Raw genomic sequence first — 26,198 nt, 5'->3', positions numbered from 1 at the left:
TAATGTATTTAGGATCGAGTTGTTAGGACTGCAGTTCTAAAAATATTAGGGTGAATATATTCCACTGAACATACTAAGATTTCCTTACAAAGCCCGAATTAGAAGCGTATTTATTGAGTATTTTTCTGTTTACTTGGAAATCATTCCTATTTCTTTCTAGACGTATTTACTTCCAAGTAAGTGGCTTGAGGCAGGAATTCTGTATCTATTTCCAGAGAAGAAACTCCACTGTGCTCAGTGGTACTTACTTTTGAGTAGATAGGATTGCACAACAATCTGATCCTGTCTTTGCATGTTCAGCCCCACTTGGATCAATGGAGTTTATGTCCAAATACTTTTGGATAGGATTTCAGCCCAAGGCTTACGTATGGAACAAAATACCTTTGAGGAAACTTGCTGAAAATATGTTTAGGACTAGGGTGCCAATCGAACAAAAAAAAGCACCCGCCCCACAAAAGGATACTGGGATTAAGACATTTAAAATCCTATTCCAAATACTTTTCCTTGATTGGTTTTAATGGCATTTTCTTCCATTGTTTGTTGAAAGAATACGCCTCATTGTACTCAGTACTGTACTGATGTCAGTGGACCAACGTTAGAGACGCCGGATCAAAGCCGCACTAAGCCAAGAATTTCAGGAGGTAACCCTCAGCCTAACCTACCTCACAGGGGTGTTGTGAAGATGATAAAAATCTAATCATAATCATAAGTAAAGTTTCCCTTACATGAACAGGACTTACTTCCAGGAAAACATGTCGAAGCTCAGTCTGTTTATCGCTTTAAATTCCAGTGTGATCCTAACCGTGTTTACTCAGAAGTAAGTCCCGCTAAATTCCACGGGGCTTAATTCCAGGGCTCAGTGTGCTCTGAAGATCGAAGACTTTAACTAAACAATTTCTTAAATCCATCCCTTTGAAGAAAAAAACACATTTATGGCAAGGGAATTCGCATCCGGAGGAAAAGGTCTTCTTAAAATAATTTAAAAACCAGACCAATCCCTTTTAAAGCAGATTTACCGATGCCTTAGTACGAATTTTACATAGAATTGAACGGAACGGTTCGGGGGGGCATTTTAAAATTGCAGTATGGCTTGGCTGTTTGAACGCATACTTACCTCGAAAGTCTACAGTCAACGGGGCGTGTCGGTAACTTTCGGGCAAGATTGCTATCCTAAACACACGCGCACTCTCCCCGCCCCACCCCGCAATTCACACGGGTATTTTGGATCTGGTGTGCCTAAAATAAAGGACTGTTTTCTTCCTGTTTCTGTCTTTCTTTTAAAAGAGTAAATGCTATCGAAAATGGATGCGATTGCTGGTCGGGTTTCGCCGTGTTTACTCGGAAGTAAGCCCCTAAACTGGACATACTTAATTAAGTACGAGTCGAATTGCAGTTAAAGCCAACTTTAGGAATTTAAGCTGAAGAGTCTTACTCCTGACCCTTTTACTCTGGTGCATTTGAAAAATCGCATCATGTCGGCTATCCATTATTTTAAATTAAATGAATTTCGTTTCCCGCGAATCCACTTCCGCCGTCGCCCCCGTCACCCTTTTCGGTTTCACAACGATGTGCAAATGTGCAGAGGATTATTCCACTAAAACAGATTAAGCGGGTTGCCGTTTTGCTACAGAACTAATATTTTGAAGCGAGTTTTTTTTTTTTTAAAGAAATTCATTGTGGTGGCAAATAAAAGGGAAAGACTAGACTGTATGGAGATGCCTGCCGGGTCACTCTGTAATCTCAGTTCCTGCTTTACTCATAAGTAAATCCGCTAGATTGTTCTATGGGATTTACTTAAGAAAGGCACCCTTAAAACTTCCCTCATGCCACAGCCATGAGCACACAATCCCCAACCTGAATCTTACGTTGTTGTTTGCTCGGAAGTAAGCCCTACGGAGTCCAAAGAGACTTACACTCGAGTAAAAAAAAAGTTTAGGATCAGGCTGTGCGCGGTTATTTGATCCATCTGCGTTCTGTTGAAAGTCACACCTGACACTCTATCACGCTCCTTTAGGAATCAATCTCATTGTAATCAATAGGACTGACTCCCGAGTAAACACTGTTGAGTGCTCAGACCTGCGATACAGTGCTTAGGAACCTCCTGGGTCGCTTTGCAATGTGCAGAAACCACCTGGATGTTCTCTTGCGCAAACCCACCGGAATGAATAGAGAGTAATATTGGGTGGCAGCTTGTCTACAGCGCGGGTAGATTTGCCCAGTATTTTTATTAGGGGAAATCTGATCAGAAGTGGCACAGGAGGGCAGTCTAAATAGGCTTATTCAAAGTACTTAAATCGAAGTGGATTGAAGCTTTGGGCAGCAGGATGAACGCACTTTGTAGAAGAAAGTGGGGAGAGTTAAAGTAAAAAAAACAAAAAACTTTCTTCTTTTTAAATGCACTTTTTAATGTTTATGGTAAATATGGTTTATGGTTCAAAGAGCTTCGGGCACATTCGCAAGAATCCTCGCTAAGGCTGTTAAGTCTGGGCAAGTGTACTTGGAAGTAAACCCATTGAACTGTGGAGGCTTACTTCCTTGGAAAGGTTCGTAGGCTCAATAGTGGCTAGCGAAACTCAGTCAGATGGGCGTGGTATAAATAATAAAAATTATTATTATTACTATTATTAGCTGCGCGAATCTTTCTCCCACCGCGTCCCGATCCATTTCACGTTTCTTCGGGAAAAAGCCCAGTTGCTCTCAGTGGGATTTCTTAGGGTTTGGAGCGTTGGTTAGAAATGTTCTTCCGTTCCCAATCTCCTTCAATTTTGCTGCTCCTACTTCTGGTTTTTCTTCTTCGAAGTGTTCTAAGCACCATGATTTTATACTATAAACAGGCTCAGAGGGAAAAATACATCTATTCTTGGACCGGACTTGTGGATTTGCCAGGAAAGACATGCAAGTGCGCCGTGTTAACTTCTTCTAGTGCCCAAAGGAGAAGAAGCGTCCCTACAGACGGTCAAGGCAGCGACTTGACTGCGTAAAGTGAGCAAGGAGGAAGGGAGGCAGGCCCCCAAGGAAGCTCGTCTTAGCTCGGCCCCTTTGCGCGGAAGGATTTGGTGACTGGCCAGACCTCAGTGGAGGCTAGCTAGACGCGAACCCCAGGCAGCAAGAGGAAAGTGGACGAAAAGAAGTAGGACCGGAGAGTGAAAGAAAGTTCATTTTCTACAGCAGAAACCTAAAATGCGCTGCAACTGATCTCCCTAACTCTCTGAAGCCGAGGAGCTCAGATTTCACCATTTTTTGTTTTCCAGCTCTGTGCTCTGACAAGGTGGATTACAAAAATGGGTTTGGAAAGGCAGGATCTGAACCTTATCTCTGGCAAACATTTTTCTACACCGATATCCTGGATTACCTGGCTAATGTTCTGGATTATTATTATTAAATTAGTTTCCAGGATGGGTAAACAGCAAGAGAGGATCAATGGGGGGGGGGGGAGAGAATTCAATAGTTTTGGGACCCCCATGAGAAAGGGCCGTTCCATGGAAGTGAAAATGCGAAGTTTAATTTCTGCCATTACTTATTCTCTTCATTTCACTTCATTTAGTTTATATTTATTTACTTAAAATTATTTTAGACTGCTTTCCGTTTAAAATTTCAAAGGTGGCTTACAACAAAAAACAAAACAATTAAAACATCATCAGTATAACAGTGAGGGCAATTAAAACTGTCACCAGTGATTAGGAAATGTTTGGGCAAAAAGGTGGCGCAGAAATAAATACATAATAATGATTATATGTTTTTAAAAGGCACCCCCCTCAAACAACCATTGGTGTTTGTTGTGTTGCACTGGGCGATTTCCTATGAAGGTACCACACAGGCCCATCTCCACGTTACCTTTAGACAGTGCAATTTTTCTAGAAAAATAGGTGCCAGAACTCACCATAAACACCTCTCTCATTCTCTTAAGAGTTCCAGAGAGTTCTGACTGAAAAAAAGTCCTAGCTTTAGATAATATAACTGGGTAATGAACTTGTAGTTCTAATATACAGGGAGGGGAGTTTCAGAAAAAGCATGCAATTCTCCTTCACCTTGCCTGTGAAAGTTATCAATTTTGCTTCACTAGATGCCCAAGCTCAAACACCTGTTGAGCTGAATGACTAGCAGTAAAGCAGCAAAAGGCATATTAGAGACAGACACCTTATCCATCTAAACACATGAGTTATTTGCAAGCTATGGGCCATTGATTGAGCGGACCTTATTTCCACGTATTGGGCGCAACCAAGTAAGAATTAGGTATATTTTTATCCTCATTGACGTCTACGTAACTTTTAGCTTTCCTTCGTAGGGTTGCCATATGTCCGGAATTTCCTGGACATACTCGGAATACTGTTGCTGGAAGCAGTGTCTGGGCAGAAATCAGCAAATGTCTGGGAAAATCCGGATGTCTGCAGTGCCATTTTTGGCAATTTTGCTTAAACTCAACAACTTTGGGCAAAACTGAAAAAAGCTGAACAATTTTGTGTCCGGATTTCCCCTTTTTGAAATATGACAACCCTACAACTGGTGGTTGCTATACAACTGGTGGTTGCTACTTAGAACCAAGTGCAGAATTTTTGACATTTTTAAAGTGAGATTCTCTGTTGGTTTGCAATCCTCAGTTCTGAGAACAAACCAGGAAAGGTGTGTGATCCTTGCACACTGCTTGGCTGTTTAAATCCTGTTGTCTTCAGCAGGATTTAAACAGCTAATTAGGTAGAAAAGTTTCAGACAATGGACACAATCCAGCCAAAGTAAAGCATTCTGAAGTCCAAATAGTTTCAGCGGGAAAACTGTGCAAAAGACTCCTAAGCAAGTACACTTTGAAATAAGCACCAATTAGTTCTACAGGAATTACTTCCTAATAAGTGTATTTTGAACTGCAGCCTTAAGAATGTGATTAACTCCCACACAGAAATCAATGGAATTAAAAAGTGTTTACGTGAGACTGGATAACATCATTTGCCTCTAGGATCAAGTGTTGGGTGATTTATTGTGGTACAAATGACTTTCCCTGGGCAGTTTTATTGACTGTTGTTTTACAGACTTCAGTATAATTGGCACCCTCATTCTCAGTAAATCTACTAGGAACCAAGTCCCATGGATCTGAATGGAACATACCTCCATGCAAAGGGCACACCTACACTAAATAGAAACCCCTTTCAAACTGGGTAAACTGATGGTTCATATCCAAGGAACTCTGGGAATTCTGTGAAGGCTTACTGAACATAACACTGGTCAACAACAAATTTGTTGTCTGCATTTTTTTCAGTTGATTTAGGACGAATCTGATGCACTGAATCCAAAAATCACATTGGTTTTGCTCAATCAGGTCAAGTTTTTGCGCTATGGCCACATGTCGTTTTTTTACATTTTTGTTCACATGTACGCTTGTGTGGAGCATTTTAGAAGAAGTTGGTGGGGGTAAAATGCCATGTCGAATAATTGTTTTGATTGGAAATGATTATTTTAATGACAAAAAGTATTCAGGTCCGATAGTTCTGGGTGATTATGTCAAAAAGGGATCAGTTTGAAGTCATAAAACCTCAAAATCTTCCATAAATTGGTGCGGCTGGGATCAACAGAAAGAACTGGAGCAGCTTCAAGTATCCTGATCTTCCACAGGGGGGGAGGCCCCGAGGCGCCCAGGGGTGGGGCGGGTGGGGGGGAGGGAGGATGCTGCAGAAGAGAGCTATTTTGTTGAAGGGGGGCGGGGGGGGGGGGAAAAGTATCCTGATCTTCAATCAGCACGTCGTCCTGTAGCTCATTGTGATGAAATTCCAGTGCCTATCTTCGGAGAACTTCCTGACATTAGTGATGAAGATGCCTCCAGTGTTGAAGGACATGAAGAAGAAGTGGTTCTTGAAGATGATGCTCCACATCCATTTTCCCAAAAGGAGTTCAGTGATCTAGTTCGCGACCTCAGCTTGTCAAAGGACTCTGCCGAACTGTTGGCATCCAGATTGAAGGAAAAAAACCTCCTCTCTGACAGTGCTCGCATCAGCTTCTTCCGCAACAGGCATCAAGAGTACCTCCGTTTTTTCTCGGAAGAGAAGGACTTGGTGTACTGTGCAGATATTGTGCAGCTTCTGCTCGAGCTTGGAGTGCCACAGTACGAACCCAAAGATTGGAGACTGTTCATTGACAGCAGCAAGTGATCACTGAAATGTGTTCTGCTACACAACAGCAACCAGTTTGCCTCTATACCCCTGGCTCACTCGTCTACACTGAAGGAGAACTATGAAGCGGTGAAGTATGTGCTGGAGAAAATTGGTTATGATCAGCATAAGTGGTTTATTTGTGTTGATCTGAAGATGGTGAACTTTTTGTTGGGACAACAGTCTGGCTTCACCAAGTACCCATGTTTTCTGTGCATGTGGGATAGTAGGGACCGTGCTCAGCATTACACAAAGAAGGACTGGCCTGTGCGGGAGGAATTGGTGCCCTGCAAAGAAAGGAACGTCATCAACGATCCTCTGGTGGACAGAGACAGAATACTCTTCCCACCGCTGCACATCAAGCTCGGCTTAATCAAGCAGTTCACCAAGGCTCTGGACAAGGATGGTGACTGCTTCACTTACTTGTGCCAGGCTTTTCCAGGATTGACCATGGACAAGTTGAAAGCTGGCATCTTTGACGGTCCTCAGATCCGTCAGCTCATCAGAGATCCAGAGTTCAGAAAGTCAATGAATGAAGTGGAACTGGAAGCGTGGAAGGCATTTGTTCTGGTTGTGAAGAACTTTCTTGGCAACAATAAGGCCAGAAACTACGCAGAACTTGTCAACAACATGCTGACTGCTTTCAGAAACCTGGGCTGCAACATGAGCGTCAAGATGCACTACCTATTTTCACATATGGACCGATTTCCTGAGAACCTGGGTTCAATGAGTGACGAGCAGGGGGAGAGATTCCATCAAGATTCCATATTTACATAAAATACATATCGAGTACAAGAAACTTATTTTACATCCTTTTTTGCCCTTTAAAACCTTACTTTAATTAGACACAAGCTATTCTATCTCACTTAACCCCTTATTTCCTATGTTTTCAAAGCATCACTCATGATAATTCCAGCACTAAAAGCAAACATGTGAAGTTGCTTTGTTTTTCTGTAAATATAACTCAATGGGGTGGGGGGTGGGGAGAATTGTGCCGCTTGAGAAACCTGATGATGTTTACAGATTCAGGGACACTTTTCTCGTGGCCTAACTAATGGCAGGCTGTTTAGATGGCTCTTAAACCAGGCCTGACCTTTTGTCTTTTGACCTCCCATGCATGAAATTAGGTAGCAAAAGAAAATGTGGAGGAAAGGATAAAAAGACACTTGGAAAAGCACAAACACTCGACAGTGCTCATTGTATCAGCTCACAGCCAAATGACTGGCAACATCCAGCATTATTTGTTTTGTTTTGTTTTTCAAACATTTGACTCCCCAACTACATGCTTGCTTTCATGCATAGGAAATTTGTATTCATTAGGAGGGATTATTCTCCCTTAAGGAACAAACAGCAATATTGCACTGGTGCATCGGCAGTTTAATGCCATTTTCAAAGCATTTGATTTCACTTATTTTCTTGGGAATGTTAGGCTAGTTGAGAGGTGCATGGATAAAACATGGCCACAGGATTATAGGATCTGTCTCACATTTGGAACAAGTCTACACCTTTTTAAATCTATCTATCTATCTATCTATCTATCTATCTATCTATCATCTCAGTGTATCTGGTCCTCATAAGCCACAGGAAATCCAAGCATAGGAGACATTAGTTCCCCCTAGCCCAAAATCTGCACAGAATACCAAGGGAAATGTGGAATATGAATATTATCTTGCTGCCTCAAAATAAAGGTCCAACTAGTTTGGTTATCTCTCTTCAGAGGAATATGCCTTATACCAAGTCTGTTCATTGGTCCACCTACTGTAGCTCAGTAATGTCTACACTGACCAGGAATTATTCTCAAGGGTCTGCAGAAAATGATATAATTTGCAATGCTGAACATGAATTTCCCACATTTACTGACACAGAACTGAAATTCTCTTGTATTCTCAAGGGTCTTTCCCAACCCCAGCAGGAGAATACAGGGAGAGGGTACCCTTTGCATTTCCCCCCTGGAAAACCACAAGGAAAAAGCGATGGAGATAGCCATTCCCTCTTGTTGTTCTTCCAGCATCAGCAATGGCACAGTCCGTGCGAGGGAAGAACGTAACTATTCTTGCCCAATATGTTGTTGTTGTTGGCATCTGTCCGTCTCAAGAGACAATGGAAGAGTGTGCCTTCGGGGGTGAATCAGGGGTCAGCAGACTTTTCCAGCAGGGGGCCGGTCCACTGTCCCTCAGACTTTGTGGGGGGCTGGACTATATTTGGGAGGGGGCAGAACGAATTCCTATGCCCCACAAATAACCCAGAGATGCATTTTAAATAAAAGGACACATTCTACTCACGTAAAAACACGCTGATTCCCCGACCGTCCACGGGCCGGATTTAGAAGGCGATTGGGGCAGATCTGGCCCCTGGGCCTTAGTTTGCCTACCCATGAGTTAAACCATTGAAGAGTTACATCGCCTGCTGTGGCTGCAGAGGCCAATACACAAAATACATGTTTTATTGCAGGTGGGGCAAATGAAGGTGTCTGGTTTTTGGTGCTACAAGTGCACCATGGCATTTTTCTCTCTGCATTCCTCCCAGCAGTCATTCCTCCTCTGGTCACTGCTGTAGATACACAACCTGTCTGTCTGTCTGTCTGTCTGTCTGTCTCCAGGCACTGCAATCATCTGCAAGGAATTCCCATATGGCAGGGTTGATGTTGCCAGCCTCCATGTCATGTCTGCAGACATCTTTGTAATGCAGTATTGGTCTGCCAACAGGCCTAGTGCCTGCCAAGATTGTAAAATAATTCCAAGTACTCCTGGCTGCACTTCTGGCTTTAAGGGAAGATTCCATGGAGACTTGCCCTGGGTGCAGTTATCAAAGTAGACAGAGAAAACTTTTTATTCTTTGTTATCATTGGTGCCATCCAGTTAACTGGAATGTTGAAAGATTCAGGAGAGACTAAGGGAAACAGTTCTTTACACAGCACATAGTTAAAACTATGGAATTTGCTTCCACAAAATGTAATAATGGACACCTACTTGGAGGACTTTAAAATGGATTAGGCAAATCCATGGAGGAGGGCTAGGTGATATTTGGTTTTCAACATCAGGCTATATCAATATATCACAATATCTGTGTCAGGGACTGGACACAGGAGGAGGAATGGAGGAGACAGCGCCCCCTTCTCCTGAACCTTCCTGAGAAGAGGAGGGCAGTATAGATTTACAACGGTGATTTGCAGAAGGTCTTGACTCTGAGGCAGAAGAGGGGAAAAGCTGGGAGATAATGGAAGAGGAGGGGGGAACAGCAGAGCCAGAGCAGCTGGCTGACACATTATCATTAGAAAGCATTCCTGACCTGGCGTGCATTGAGAGTAGTAGAACAGAAAGCTCAGAGGCAGAAAGCACAGATCAGCCAGCGCAGGGATGACGTACAATAGAAGAGACGGAGGGGGTGGAACTTTATTCAGAGCAATGCCATTACTGGGATGGCAAGGCACTTTTTAAAGCCTCTCTCTGTGAATATTGAATAAAGGACTTGGTAAGAACTCTTCTTATTATCTGCTTCTTGGCTGCCCACCATGGGAGGGATCAGATACCCTGAAGCCTGACAGTCGGAAATAAGGATTGAGTTATGTAAAGGTATTGGCTGGCTTCATGGTTTTCCCCGCATCATGATTTCTGCATAACACACACACACACACACACACACACACACACACACCGTGATTTGCAATATATTGCCAGGTCAAAAATTATGAAATATGAACTTCAAACTGGAAGATATATCAATAACTAAGGCTACCAGTGGCTACTATTCACAATGTCTGTGTTCAGCCTCCACTATTGGATGTAATGCACTTTTGAAAACCAGTTAGTGGAAGTCACAAGTGAGGAGAGGGCTGTTATGTTTAGGTTTGATTTGTGGGCTTACCATGGGCATCTAACTGGGTACTGCAAGAACTCAATGCTGGGCTAGATTTACCTTTGGCCTCATCCAGCAGGACTCTTCTTAACCACTAAATACCTTTTCCCTTGCATTTATACCACATTCAACAGCCAAAAGGGCTCCCAGAACAGGTTAAATGCAATCAATCAAGACAAGACAATCCCTGTATGCAGGCTTACAATCTAAAAGACATCGTATCAAAGGCAAAATAGAAGAGAACAAGCAAACTCAGACACCGCTTCTTAAAGTGAAATAGCAGCTCTTGAAATGACTAGCTGGAATGGAAATTGTTCAGGGACAGACAGAGGTGTCAAACAGAGCTGGTCTCTCAGCTGAGCTGATAGAGTAACTCTGTTTCCCATCTCTCCCTTTGCTGCAACCTAATCCAATGGTTGCTACAAAGTATGGAAGATGGAGGCTTTGGCTGGTCAAGGTAATCTGACCAAGCTTTATAAATCCAGACAATACTGGTCACTGCCACCATATTTGGTCTCTGCTTCCTCTCTTCATTTTTTAAATGTAAAAGGCAAAATGTAGTAATTGCCTTTAATATATCAAATATATTTTGCTGCCTGCTCATCTCTTACACTTCTGCATGTTCAGCTGCATGCACAGCTTGATCCTAAGATTTGCCATATTACAACAGGCAAATGGTAGATTGGTAATGGACACTGCATCCTGACCACTGAACATGCCTGATATCCCAACTCATGATAACTTTGTTGAAGCTGTAAGGGGTGTGTGTGTGTATAATTACACTGTTGCAGGTAGGTATCCCAGTGTGAATGTTGAATAATGAGATACAAGTGACCAGGACCCAGTACTATGGCAGGCATCCTTTTAGTCAAGTCCAGGGAATATAATGAGAACCAAGCCAGTTGAAAAAGGCCAAAAATCAACAGAATTACTTGAGGCCTCCTTGTACAAATATATAACATTATGTTTTCCAAAATGCTTCCTTAATTAACAGATGTGCAGTTGTTAACCCATAAACTAGTACAATTAATTACACAATTAATAACAGAGTCTAACTTTTGCAGGTTACGTAGGATTGCAGCTGGGGCTCTTCCTTGCCAAATTATACTGAATGCAGGAGATGGCAATATTGCGAAGAACTTGTGAAATAACCTCTTTTAGACAATGCCTTTGGCTGCCTGGTCTGACCTGGAAGTTAATTTAAGCTGCAGCAGAAGCACAGTTATGTGGGTAACTGGAATAAAAGTATTTATTACGATGAAATCCTAACCATATATAGTCAGTAGTAAATCCTACTGAATTTAATGGGGCTTCCTCTAGGGCAGGAGTGCCCGAACCTTTTCCAAAGAGGGCCACATTTGATGCGTGACGGCCAACCAAAGTTGTTGAGCTTTTTTTAGGACTGAAGTTGTATACTACCACAGGGGCTGAATTAAACCAACTGGCGACCCCCGGTAAGTGGGGTTAGGATTGCTGCCTGTGTGTCATGAACTGGCAGGAAGCAGGGGCAAGCAGGAAACACTGGGGCAAGCAGGGATTGGGGAAGGAAGTACTCACAGGGTGATGGAGGATGGTGAGGAGTTGAAGGTCAAAGCACAGGAACCAGAGCCACAGAACCCAGAGCCAGAGGAGCTCCTATCCCCACAAACATGGCGGGCTCTGAGGTGTAGGGAGCAGCGGGTGTAGCACTCTAGGAGGCTAAGGCAGGTGATTGCTAGCTCTGGAAGGAGGGATGTGATTCCTCAGCTGGAGTAGGCTTGGAACAGGTGAGGGTCACATGCCTCATCAAGCACAGATGCTGCAATCAGCATGCAAAGTACAAAAGGGGACCAGAGCTGAGGAGCTATGTCTGTTCAACTGCCCATTGTGGATGATGAAGAAGAGGAGTTTGGATTTGATATCCTGCTTTATCACTACCCTAAGGAGTCTCAAAGCAGCTAACAATCTCCTTTCCCTTCCTCCCTCACAACAAACACTCTGTGAAGTGAGTGAGGCTGAGAGACTTCAGAGAAGTGTGACTAGCCCAAGGTCACCCAGCAGCTGCATGTGGAGGGGTGGGGAATCAAATCCGGTTCACCACATTACGAGTCCAGCACTCTTAACCACTACACCACACTGGTCTTTGGCTTGGATGCTCCTGGACATCTATGGAACTGTGCTTTGGGTTTGACTCTGGACTGTATTCTGACTGCTGGACTTCAGACTTGGCTACTTGGTTTGACCCTGGACTGTGTTTCCTGACCTTTGGACTTTGCTTGTCTGACTTGACATCCAGACTTTGAACTTGACATACTGACTTGCTGCCAGGTAGGCCAGAGATTCAAGACACTTAGTCCCTGTCTTTCTTATTACTAAAATTATATCCTGCCCTAAACTGCAAGCATCCTCAGGCTGGATCACATAAAAATAATACAAAAACATAGAATAAAAAGGGCTAAAACCATCCTATAATATCATCTGCTCCCTATAGCAATGCCAAGTGGCTCAATATCTCAACCCCTATCCCTACTTAAGCCTGGAGGAAATGAAAAGTTTACAGCTGGTGCCAAAAACTAAACACTGCTGGTATCAGTCACACATCAAAGGAAAATCATTCTGCAGCCAGGGTGCCACCAACAAGAAGGCCCCATCTTAAGCAAAAAGCACATTGGACTTTGCTCTGTATGGGATAACAAAAGGGACATCCCTGGCAGATCATTAAGCCTGGGTAACGCTGCTTCAGATAACTGGGTCCTAAGGCATTCAGGACTTTGTACATAAGCATTAAAACCTTGAACTGGGCTTGGTAGCAAATAAGCAGCAATGTAAACTGTTTAGAACTGCTGTTACATGGTTCTGACAACCGTATCAGTCAACACCCTGGCTGCTGTATTTTGCATCAGCTACAGTCACTGAAACATCTTCAAGGGCAGCCCCATGATGATTACAGTAATCTAATCCAGAGATTACCAGACTATGGACTACTGTGACCAGAGGGAATGAGCCTGTAAAAAGTTGGCGACCCTATGCTTTAGTCCTGATATCCTCTAAGAAACAGAATCTGTTGCTATCCTGCATAAAGTGGATCAGCTCAGAGAACAAAACCAAGTTACTTTATGTACCTTGGAAAAAGGCTTGCAGCACCCCATGGGGTGCAGGATATTCATCTGCTCAGATAAGATGCAAATAGTGTTCCACCTCAAAGACGGCTAAGCTAACTGCTTTGGGATCACCTTTTCATATAGAAACTAACAGATAATCTGAGAATGCAGACAAACTTAACTGTGTTGACTTTTAGCCAAATGCTGTGTTTCTTGTGGTTTCATGAACCCAATTAAAATACGACAATTTGGATACAGTCCATTTTGGCACACTTCCTCTTTGGATACCATGTGTGTTAAAGTTGATTAGTTATTCATATTGAGGGGATTATGAGTCAAAAATTCCACCTTCCCCTGCAGTAAAATGGAAAGATGCAAATCAGCACACCACCCTTCAGAACTGCTTGTTCATTTGGCTGCCAACACAGTGGGTACAAGGGTGGAATTTTCATTTGTCTTCAGACTGAGATAAAAGGAAAGATTTCAAAATACAAGCAGAGTGTTTGAATGTCCGTTTCCTTTCAGCTTCCCCACTGTTGATGGCTACATTGTTGGATTACACATAAATATGGTTCAAAATTGTAATATATATTTAAAAATAGCATATTTCCTAGCTTTGTGTCACACGTTTCATCTATTGCTTCTCCCATTTCCCCAAATACACACAGACAACTAAAGCTATTGCAAGTATTGTTTCTTCAGCTACCGTATTTTGAAACAATGGAGCCATCCTTGTCACAAATAATGCCCATAAATTCAAACACACTGTTGAGGGTATTTCTTGATGGGGTTTTTTTTCCTGGGGAGACCTGGGGTATGACCAAACAACGAATCCCTTTTCCATTTCCACGATCAATGCAACAACAAGAGCAAGCAGAAATGAAAGATTTCAGCTCAAGAACATTCTGCACTTGAACTTTTGTTCCATTGACTATTATCACTCTGAAAAGGTAAAAATGAATTCCTTTGCTTCATGGGGGAAAAAAAAGATTGAACGATATGAAGCCAAATCTCCAAACAGCCTGCTTCAGACAATGGCAGGCAAAGTGGAAAATACTCATGAAGAAAATAGAGTTTTGATTAAGGAGTAGTTTTGCTGTATTGATCAAAGTGAAAATGCTAGCAAAAGAAAAGCACCTGGAAAGAAGAAATACAAACAAAATCTAAGTTATTTACAGTGTCATTTGTGTATAAACCTATATTTACTGTTAAAGCTGCTCTAGACTAAAGGACTTTTAGCTGATTAATTTCCTGCCTTTCAATTGATTAAAATTGATTGATCTATTTAAATGTATTTGTAGATCACCAGAACCTCAATACTGGCGCCTTTTCAAAATACTGAAGAAAGTACAGGGTAATTTCTAACTGAGATGGCAAACCTGTCTCTGGGCTGTACCACTTCAAACTGAAGCTGATGGCTTGTATGACTCAATACCTTTTCAACAAAAAATAAAAATATTCATCCACCTAGAAAACTGGGATGGTAGGGGAAATGGTACTAGCCTAACCTTTTGCCTGACATGTCAGTTTTCTAGAGGCAATGAGTTTTGTTATGTTTATCTGAAGAAGCAGTCAATCAAATGACTTCCTACTGTAATCTCAAGTATACATCAGTATATATCTCTGAACATTTTAAAAAAGATATCATGGCTAATAGGTTATCCTAGGAGTGGTTATGAACTTCAAAGGCTATCGTCTTTAAAATTCTGAAAAAATAAAAAAGGCATTCCCCCCCCCCCTTTGCTCATTCATCTTATGACTCTTACAGCACATGTTACAGCCATGTATTCCAAATGTTTCTGTGCAATAACTAGAAGTAGAAACTTAACCTCTTCAAATTAAAATCGAAATTTCCATAATGTTTGTGGTAGTGAGGGACTAAACCACACCTGGACTCAGATATCATACAGTGGGGATTCTTGTTTCACACAGAATTTTTTTTTTTTTTTTTTGAAAAACGCAAATGGTTCATTAAAATGAACACAAAAGCTGATTTGGGCTGTAATCCTAATCCAATTTACCTAGGAGTAAGACCACTGAATTCAATGGGATTTACTTCTGAATAGACAGGTTAGGTTTACAACTTTAGTAAGGCATTTTATCAAATGATTAGTAGTTCTCCATATATGTATACCTAAGGGCAAAAGACTATTTTTTTTGTAGCAGTTTAATTTTAGCATGGAAACTTTGCTATTCCTTAAAATTTAAGAACAATGTATATATTGATAAAAAGGAAAGACTTCTATATTTTCAATCCAAACAGCCAAGGTTTGGGTCTTTCACTTTTCAGTGTTATAGCATAAAGTCAGAAGGGGCTTTGTGCTGCACAGCTGAATACTCAGCCAAACTGTGACTGACACATTCAAATGTATTAAATATTTTTTTTATTGTCATGAAGCCAAGTGATTAACCACACTGTTGCTAGAAGGCAAATTAGACCTTGGCAAAGAAGATGGCAGGGTTGATGGTAGGTCACTGAGCAATGGTTTCACCTAGAATTAGAATATTTCTTTTTTGTTTTATTCGCATGATGTGATAGGTCCCCGTGTGATTTCAAGAATGCATTTATACCAAGATCTTGTTTTGCTATATTGCATCATTTTCAGTCTTTTCAAATCCTTTTGGTTTATATTGATTTGCTCATGTGATTGTCTGTTTTATGTGTGCTCATACAAATCTGCATGCATGTTTACTGCCAACTGATTGGAAGGGAAATATCACGCATAATTTTTTTTGAATTCCAGTTAATCAAAGACTTTAAGAATAATGTAGTGAAGCGACACTTAACAAAAATCAATTTCATTAATTCCAGATCCTCTTTAGCCCCATTATACAGCTGTATGAAAATTACTAACTGTGAAATATAAAAAAGATTATTCTGTAATTGAAACCTTTTTTGTTTTTAGTTAAATTTTGAAATCAATAAAATTCAAATTAAAATAGAGCAATTTCCTAACTCTTCCCCTGTTGGCTCAATATACAGTCATAATTGCTGTGAAACAAACATATTCAGAAGAGGTGAAAATGATCATGCTGGCTTCTTAATAAACTGTTATGAGTCCTGCTTTCTCCAGCAAACTCTGAACTCAAGCAAAATAATATGGCAAATAGGACACAACCATGCCAGATAGGAATGTAATGAAAAGGGGATATATCCCCTGGCCCTGCCAAAACTGAAATGAAGCAATTTAGATTTAGGGACACCAATATTGTATTGGCTCTGAATACTAGATCCAGTTTGTAGTGGTAGTAATATACAATTGTCATCATCTTTAAGCTCTGGTCTTGTGCGCTTCCAGAAGCATCTGGCTAACTGCTATTAGAAACAAGGTGCTAGATGAGGTGAACCTTTTGTCTGCAATGCAAGTCTTCTTACATGCTTATGATGGGTGAGCACTTGTATAGATGTCAATGGTATAGAAAAGTGGCTTATGAGAACCAGCTCAAATCTCTTCACATGCTGAGCTTCTCAAGTACACGGGGGTGTTGAACTGGCTTGATTACCCATTTCCTTTCAAAGTAAGGGGAGGTGACCTTACCAAACCTGGCAGGACAGCTTACTCCATGGTAGAATTAGGTGTACACATGACTGAATACTGGGCATGGACTAGCACTATAAAATAGTGGCTGTGTTGCCATTTTTGTTCCCAACCTTCAAGTCTACTTTCCGATTTACTTAAGGATTCCTATAAACCCAGATGGCTCCAACTCATACACAGCAAAATTAGATCTATTGGTATTGACTTGGAATTATTGTATAATTCTATTTATCACAATATCCAAATTAGATTAAAGGATATCGAAAAACAAAACATTGAGTCAACTGTAAATAAAATAATCTCCTATGAGTTCTATGGTTTAAATACAACCAATGACAGGCTCACCTATATCTCAAAGTTAATAATTCCAGCCCAATGTAGGACATTTATATTAGCCCAGTTGAATATTTCCCCCTCAACTTTTGTAAGGGCAGATATTTAAATATCCATAGAAATAATAGACATTGCGGATGTTATTTGAATGGCCGGACACTGTAGAACATATTATTTTCTACTGTCCACTGTACAACCAGCTACACAAATGTGTGTTATCCCCTTTTTTGGGTAGTTTAACGTCATGGCACAATGAAAATATCCGATTCTACCTGTCTGGTATTAACTTGGAGATAACTGCAAGGGTGGCTGAGTTTCTGTCAATAGTATCTCTTAGAGTGGTCAATGGCATGGTTTAGCGGGAAGACACTCCAATGAAAATTTCTGTTACAATATATCTTATATGGCTGTTTCTTTGTGTGTGTTTGTGTGTGTACACACACACACACACACACACACACACACACACACAAATTGTATATGGATGTTTTAAGATGGTCTATATCTGTAATGCCTAATAAAGTTTTGGAGAAAGAGAAAGAAAGCATTAGACTTAAGCATGTTGGTTATATGAGGCTGGTTCTTCGGCAGTCAGGGCTCTTTTTCTAGAAAAAGAGGTGCCAGAACTTGTTGAGCTTTTTAAGGGAGATATACCCAGCCTCCATCGTGCAAAAACAGAATGCCGTGACACAACACTACAGAGGTGCTGGAACGACCCTCAAACCCTCAGTGAGGGACTTCCCCTGCATGCGAAGATAGACTCTGTTGGATTGAGTAATAGTGGTTTCTGCATGTGCTGTAGAAGCAAGTGAGGGGCAGATGGGATTAGTCTACACAAATCCAGAGGTGGAGTCCCTAAAACAACGGGATGGCACCTTGTATGCCTCCTTCCAGCAACTCCTGCAGCCAAGCTGGTGCCAAATCTAGTGCTCTGCTTTCCTTTGGACCACATCAGCAAGAGGGGTGGGGGTCAGGGTGGATAAAAATCAATGATTTTTTTAAAATAATTTTTAAAAATCAGATTTTTTTATTTAAATCAGTGTTTTTTTTTAAAAAAATGCTTTTGGAGGAAACATCTTTAGTCCAAAGGCTATTCATCAGGAAATAAGGATTTGTTTTTAATTATGTAGCATGAGGCTTTATATATAGTGTTTACATTTTTTGGTAAATGAACATCCATTAATCCATTCACAATGCCATGCCTTTCCAGAGGTTTCTGTAAGATTATTTGGGGCAGTTTTTCTAACGAGGTATCACAGATGCTTGTTCTTGCAGTTCTCAAAATTGTGAATTTGTGTCTTCAGAGATAACATGCCTTTTCTTCACAGCAAAAATGTTATAAAATAAACATACAGAGTTGAGAGAAAAACCTTAATCCCATTGTTCTTTTGCAAATTTATATACACAGAATCAACCCCTTACCTCTTGAATGCTAAGTTCCAAGAGGTTCAATGAATAGATTGTTTGGAGTGGAGTAGATCTGCAGAAGTAGCTAAGTGTGAAGCAGTAAAAATGAAAGCGCAACCTTGTGAGCAGAATACTCCATGAGTCTTGGGATCTTTGTGTAATAATTGTGCAAGTCAGTTGAATGTCTGTGTAACTCAGACTTGAGGCGAGTGCTGAAGGCACTTCAGGGCTGGCAACCTCTTCCCAATCACACTGGGTTCCAGCAACTGCTCTAACACTTAACTGTACAGAATAGGCACCTGAATGTAGAAGCAAATCCAAAGAGGGGTGTGTGTGGAAATAGTAACTGGGATCTGTAAGTCCTTGGCAACACCTTGAAGTGCTTGCCAGTCAACTAATAAGAGTTCACTGGTTCCAGGCCCTTCTTCCCAGGGCTTGTCTGACATTGTCCAAACAATAAAGTCTCTACCTGGAACTTCAGTCCTGCAGCAGGAATCCCTGAAGTTCTCTGCTCCAGTATTGCACCCAGAGCTCAGAAACTACTCGTGCTAATGAAATTCCCTGTCGTAAAATGCACCTAGGACAATGGGAGTTTCAAAAACTGGGTGTGGAAGAGGGCTTCGGATGAAGGAGAAGGTGGCAGAAATTGCTGCCTCCCTTAAATGAACGGAGGAGAAACTTAGAATTCAAATTCATTCACAGTAAGGTCTAATACCATATTTTTTAAAAAAAACAATAACTAATAACCTTAATTTCCTGTGACCGGACACACACAATGTAGCTGTTAATCTAACCTTCAAAATGTTAATTTCAAATTTCTTTAGAAGATACAAGAAAAGGCTTCAGATAAATTCTTCCTACATGAAAATTACAAAAGATCTTAAAGAGGGCCTTATATGTATATCAGATACCATTTGAAGCAATGCCTGCATTTGTTTAATCTTTCCGGTGTCAAACTAACAGCCCATTTGCAATATCATGCATAATTAATTTGTTTTCCATATAGTAATACGATTAACAACTTCACATTTTACACGGGGTACTGAGTCATGTTCAAATAAAACAAGTTCTAATGAGAAAAATTGGATGTGGCAGCAAACCAGTGTTCCACTAAGCAATCCAGATTCAGATGTGTTTGCCTCTCTTTTCTGCATGTATTTTTGTCAGGATTCCACTGTAAACAAGATAATTTCTTTTGTGTCAGGTTATCCAGAGTAAATGTGTTTTAATGAACAGCTCTTTCATTGTAAATATCGCAATATGTTGAAAAGGTATTTACATATGATGTTTTGGAGATTAAGTACAACCTGCTACATATGAAGACAGATTTGCTCAATGAGGGCCGCTAATGTTAGCCACCTATGTTTTAATTGTTAAAGTCCTATATGCCAAATACATAGTTAATTATTTCAACAGAATGAGTCAATGTTAGCCCTTCTTGCTTTACCTAAATCTCTCCTAGCTTCCTTTCAAATGTCTCACCTTCATGCCAGTCTCCTGTATATAAAAGGATATATATATAAAAGGATGTCACATAGAGGAGGGAGAAAGGTTGTTTTCTGCTGCTCCAGAGAAGCGGACACGGAGCAATGGATCCAAACTACAAAAAGAAGATTCCACCTAAACATTAGGAAGAACTTCCTGACAGTAAGAGCTGTTCGACAGTGGAATTTGCTGCCAAGGAGTGTGGTGGAGTCTCCTTCTTTGGAGGTCTTTAAGCAGAGGCTTGACAACCATATGTCAGGAGTGCTCTGATGGTGTTTCCTGCTTGGCAGGGGGTTGGACTCGATGGCCCTTGTGGTCTCTTCCAACTCTATGATTCTATGATTCCTGTAAGAGCACACCACCTTTCAAGCTTGCTTTCATAGGCCCTGTTTCTTTCACCCCTCTTTTTCTAGGATCTTCTGCCTACCTGGACTTCCTAAACTCAGACCATCCAATCTACTGCCAGAGGCTTATCTCACTGGCGAGCCCCTTTGGCACAAGGCAGGTAGGTTGCACCTACAACTGTCAGGGACCCTTCTGCCTAGCCAGCATTTGTGTCACAAGCATTTGTGTCACAAGAGAACTGAGCCAAATCTCTTCCAGAGGTTTAATCACCACAAAGTGCCCTAGTGTCCCACAATACGGATGTCAAAACAAAACACAAATGACGTGTTATTTAAGGACACGCAACATGGCACGGCCAGAAGATAAAAATAGATGTCAAGAGCAGGTGGTGAGCAATTCTGTTGCAAATGTAAAGCAGGTCTTGCCTTTCTCATTTAATCCCAACAACAACAACAACAACAACTCTGTAAGACAGGTTTGGATGAGAGGCAGTTACTGGCCCAAGGTAACCCAGTGAGCTTCATGGCCAAGTGGGGAATTTGAACCCTGGTCTACCCAAGTCCTAGTCCGATGCCCGGCCTAACCACTACACCACACTGACCACAACACACTGTCTTACAGCAACAGCTGAAATAAGTCACAGCAAGCAGGGCCAATGTCAGGAGAGTGCATTGATGGACATCTGCCAAGGCCCCTCGCTGCAAAGTCACCCACTGTTAAACCACAGAACCTCCTAGCCCTGCTCCTCCTCTTCTTTGCTGTCTCTGAGTTGTAGGGATGTATTAAAACCAGGAAAGGATATATTAGTTAGATATTATCATTCCTCGCTCATGTTTGTGAGTTTAGCATATGTCCCTTTGCAGATCAAAATAAGGAAGCTGTTGATAAACTAGCTTTAGCCTAACCATCCAGGATGCTTTAAAGCAGACTACATTTCCTGGTAATTTACCTTTTCTCCCTGAAAAACAATAAACACGCAAAACAGTCTTCTTATAAGTAAAGAAAAATTTACCCATTCAGTTTCACAGAAGCAGTCTTGAGTGGTGACTAAAAGTAGTTGCAGACATATATTGTACTTTAGATTAAAATGGAATCTGAGCTGGCCTACATCCTTAGTTATGGATGAGCAAAGAGAAGAGATGAGTATTTGAATATCAAGAAGCAGAGAAAAGAGAGAGCAGGCCAGGAACATAACCAGCTTTTAGAGCATGGACCCCGCTTACCTGGCAGTACACAACGGGAGTGGCTCTCACAGGTAGGACTGCTGCCAACTTCCTCTGTGTGTGCTTTTCTAGTGAACACGTCGTTGGTTTGAGTGCATTGTAAATATCCCACATGAGCAAGTAAGCAGTGGCCATACTGAGGAGATGGAGAAGTTTTTGGCCTTGCACAGGGTGCCATATTATGAAAGATTACCAAAGTCTGCCCCTGAGGAGGTGGAGCTACTCAGAAAGGGTGGCCACCGATGGCATCTTGCCTGAGCACCTGCTCCAGCACTGATGACAGGCTGTGCCCAGTAAATTCCTTCTAAACAATGTGCTACAGAAGAAATCCCAGTCCTTATTGTCACATATAAACAAGTACTGAGTCAAGCTTTCCTACGCTTTTAAACCACCACTCTCTCCCACATTGGGTCAGATACCCAGCTGAGTTGGAGGGAAGGAGCAATGCTTAATTTACTGGAGCTATGCCAAGGTATACCAGCTGAAGATCCTGTACAGTATCTTTGTTTAAAATCAAAATACTTTAAAAAGCAAATAGTAATAAGATAAGGAAAATCTGCTTTAATGTTCCTGCAGTTGGCAAGAGGAATAAGTTTGCATTAAACATTATCATGAATGGAGGTTCTTAAAGCGGTGGCAGTGTGACGGTGCAGCTGTTGCCCTTTGAGATGCCAAAACTTAATGAAGTAGGATAAACCTTGCCGAGGAGACAAACACATAAATGAGATTTATCCCAAGAAGGATTAACTTCTGTACTTACACATTTCCAAGGACAAATACCGAGGAAAGCTTTCCACATGTCATCAGACGGTGGGCCTGTGGGGGGTGATTTGAGTTTCACACACGCTGAGAATGTCACAAATCCTCTGGAACATGTTAGAATCAATGTTTCTTGTTGATCCAAGTAGAAGTCTCCAGAGCCCCCAAGTGCAAGCATGTTAACAAAATCCTCCGCTAAGGGGTCATTCAAAAAAGCAAGTCACACATCTAGGAGGAAGGAGAAGGTAGCAAAGTGGTGAAAATTTGCAACAAGAGAGAGAAGTTAAAAATGTGGTGGTCTTTCCAGCACAGTCACTTAACGTTGGTCAACATGATACAATCAGAACAGGGATAATTCCAAGAATTGCATCCTCAGTGGGAGCTCCTCACTGCAGGAGGAATTCCCCCCCCCCCCGCCGCCTTGGTCCTGATCTTTCTTGGAATGCAGGTGCATCAGAAGCCACTTGGGTTTCCCTGACTCCAGCCTTTCAGTAGCCCTTGATTCAGGTGGTTGTCAGCAAGCTGTCCACAGCGCCAGTTAGGGGCTCCCTGACTGCGCTTCAAGCATACTGTGTTTTAAACATAAAAAACAGCAAAAGAGCAAATCTAATCTTTAGGGCAGATGCAAGGACTTTTGCTGCCCAAACAGAAGCCATCATAGATTATGAAGGGCTGGTTTTGACCTATAAATATTAATAATAATTTTATTATTTGTAGCCCACCTGTTATGTACTGAGTTGAATAGGATCCAAACTGCAGCAGTCTGATTGGTCCTAGAACAATAGGATCCAAAACGCAGCAGTCTGATTGGTCCTAGAACAATAGGATTCAGAATGCAGCAGTCTGATTGGTCCTAGAACAATGCAGCAGTATGATTGGTTGGCAGGAACCACCCAATCATTCTCCAGATAGAAGCGAATCCACAACCTGATTGGCTTACAGTAGAATTCCGGAATTAGCCAATCATGTGCCGCCCATTGTGTAAATAATGTATATAAAGCAGATACTTTGAGGGGACATTCATTCATTCCTCCTCACCACTATGAGCTGAATAAAGAGCATGAAATCACTTTGCGACTCTGAGTATATTTCACCACCCATCTAACTGGGTTACCCCAGCTTTAAATGGTTCAGGACTGCAATACCTCAAGGTCTGCCTCTCCCCATTTGCACTGATCCAGACCCTGCAATCATCATCTGAGGCCCTTCTTCATGTGCATCCTCTATGAGATGTCTAGAGGGTGGCAACATGAGAGCGGGCTTTTTCTGCAGTGGCTCCCTGCTTGTGGAATGCTTTCCCCAAGGAGGTTCGCCTGTCACCTTCATTACATATCTTTATGTGCCAGGCAAAAATGTTCTCTTTATTCCAGGCTTTTGGCCAACTAAACAGTATATGACCTTCTAAAATGTGTATTTATATTGGATGGGGAATATAGTTTTTGCTTGTTACGATATTATGTATTTTTGTATTTTTATATTGTAAACCACCATGTGATCCTTGGATAAAGGGCTGTATAGAAATGTAATAAAAATCAATAAATGGATGCAGGAATGATAACATCATATACTTTTATTGACTTTTGGTGGGTCTTGTTGTCATTTACTAATCATGAGGAATGCACCATTTCTGGGCAAGTTACTAGAGCCTGTGGTAGCATCTCAACAACTAGGATCATTAGATTGAGCATTTTCTTACTCCTTTCCCACTACCCCATCATCCCCTGGTGCTACTTTATTTTTAGAAATACTAATCCTCCCCTAAGGTTACAGCATTCTTTCATGGCAATCAACATAGAATAACACACTTGTAAACTGTGAGCAGATTTGATTTGGAACATGCTGATAAATTTGGCAGTAGAAAATAGGTCACTGATTATATTTCCAATTTGCATTTGGCTCTCGTTGACTTTCTGCTAAGTGTGCCAGAAACACAGGTGCTTAAACGGAGTGTTGCAGTCTTGGAGTGATATGGTCTATCTTGCTTTCATCACACCATGCCTTAGAGTTACCTTGTGCTGTTTTGATAGAGCTATTAATTTAAATTCTTTATTTAAGGTTTGTCTCTCCTTAAAAAAACCCCTTCAAACAGATTTTCGCATATGAATGGAGTGAAACAAAGAATATAATCTTAACCCCAGTGAATGGTTTTCAGACTGACATCTGTACATTAAGAATATGTAAAAATACCAATTTCATGCTCTGACAGCTTATTCTGCATTGGTGGTGGTGGGATAATACCATGGGAATGCGAAATGTCAAAGCATTACATAATGTCAGCCATTCACATGTTCGTCTGATGAGCTATCATGGAGTGTTCCTTAAGGGACATTTCCCCCCTCTGAAAAATGAGAACGAGGGAGGAAAAGAACCAACAAAACAACAAGAAGAATTAAAAAAACAGGCCTGACTCAAAAATTAACATTATTGTCCAAGCCTGGGCAGTGTGTATGGAGGTCCTGGGCTGTCCAGACAACAAATCCCCCCTCAGCCTTGCTGATGTGGTCCAAAGTAAAGGAGAGTAATGTTTCGCTGCAGCTTGGCTTCAGGAGTTGCTGGAAGGAGGCATACAAGGCGACATCAAACCATTTTAGTGACTCCACTGCAGATTTGTGTAGGGTTTACGCCTTAGCCTTTTCTTTTCCCAATGATCTCCCCCAAAGCAGTGGAGGTTTAGGATCCTTCTAGATTGGCTTCTTCTCCATCTGCCCCTCATTTCCCTTTACAGTACATGCAGAAACCACCTTCTCGGCCACGATACCCACTATTGGTCTTTTCCACACAATCTGCTGGAGCCTGTCTTTGCATGCATAGAAGTCCCTAACTCACTGAGGGTTTGAGACCCTTGGCTACCCCTCACCTGCTTTAGCCATCCAGTCAAAGACGTTTCCTAGGGTCTGGCTGCTGTCACATGCTAATAGCTTATAGGAACCACAGATGAGAGGTGAATGCGGGGTGGGGACCAAAGGTGGACAAACTACCCCAGAAGGAGCACGATGTGTTCTCCGCATCAGAGATACTACCCCTCCCCTAATACTCCATACACCCCTTGCATGGACTACCTAGCACTTCAGAAGATTTGTCCAGGCTAGTACTGGGTGCTAGCTGACTACCAGGGAGCCTTACACTGTGGGAAATTGCTGAATCCTTGCAAGCTCTAAGTTGAAGTGTTTCCATTTCACTGCTTTCTACCTTGATTTGCCTTGTTTTAAGTTTGGTGGTGCTTCTTTTATTATTCATCAGCCACTGTTAATGGTCATAAAAAGTGTGAGAGTGGAAATAAATCCTAAAAAAATGTACCATAATTGTATTTGGCTACATAGTACAATACAACAGCAGGTCTCTGTGCAGATGCTGTAGGCAGATGATTCCCTATCACTGCAACAGACCCATTTCCACAATTCCACTCAGCCCAATCCTCCTCCTGCAGCAGTATGGACCAAAACATACCATGGTATATTTAAAGTTTAAAAAAATCTATGACATTATAAGCTTATTGAGGCTTATTCTTAATAGGCAGTCATGTTTATTTAAAGGATTTACTAAGGTCTGTGGTTTCATTGAGTTACTTTAAATAGGGTTACTGTTCCTTTATTAAATTTCTATACTACCCTTTATCTGAGGATCACATATAACCATTAAGAATGTAGTTATGGACAAAGGACAATGGCAATAAACTCTCTCTACACACCAGGTCTGGGAACAGAGTGTTGGAAGGTCTACACACACAAAATGGATTTTTATATGTTTGGGAAACAACAAAGGTGCTGATTGTAAGGAAACAAAAAAAGCCAGCTATGAAAATGGATTAAAATTAATAGAAGGATCAGAAGGTGATTAAAAAAGAATGAAGTGGCATCAACAGGAAGCATTTGGACTTAAGTTTGTAACAGGAATGGGAAACCTAATTATTTTAAAAATTGTATTAAATTTAAATAATTTGGAAAACGTGTGTGTGTGTACCAGGTTAGTTTTTTCCTCTATTCAAGCCCTAGCAAATTACTCTCTCTCTCTCTGGTTAACACACAATTCACTATACCC

At 41.4% G+C, this 26,198-nt stretch overlaps 1 protein-coding gene across 1 annotated transcript in view; it reads right to left on the bottom strand.

The window, feature by feature from the left end:
* The window catches only part of PAX5 (paired box 5), a 253,791-nt gene that overhangs the window by 227,210 nt on the left and 383 nt on the right, over nt 1–26,198 (bottom strand). The window contains exon 2 of the mRNA XM_080986922.1: nt 22,162–22,388. The gene's annotated coding sequence lies outside the window, so the exon portion shown is untranslated. The remainder of the gene's footprint in view (nt 1–22,161; nt 22,389–26,198) is intronic.

This window comes from Podarcis pityusensis (genome assembly GCF_964106645.2).
Source record: "Podarcis pityusensis genome assembly, chromosome: 17".
NCBI lineage: Eukaryota > Metazoa > Chordata > Lepidosauria > Squamata > Lacertidae > Podarcis > Podarcis pityusensis.
Note: the sequence above shows the minus strand (reverse complement) of the source record. Positions and strands in the feature narration are given on the sequence as shown.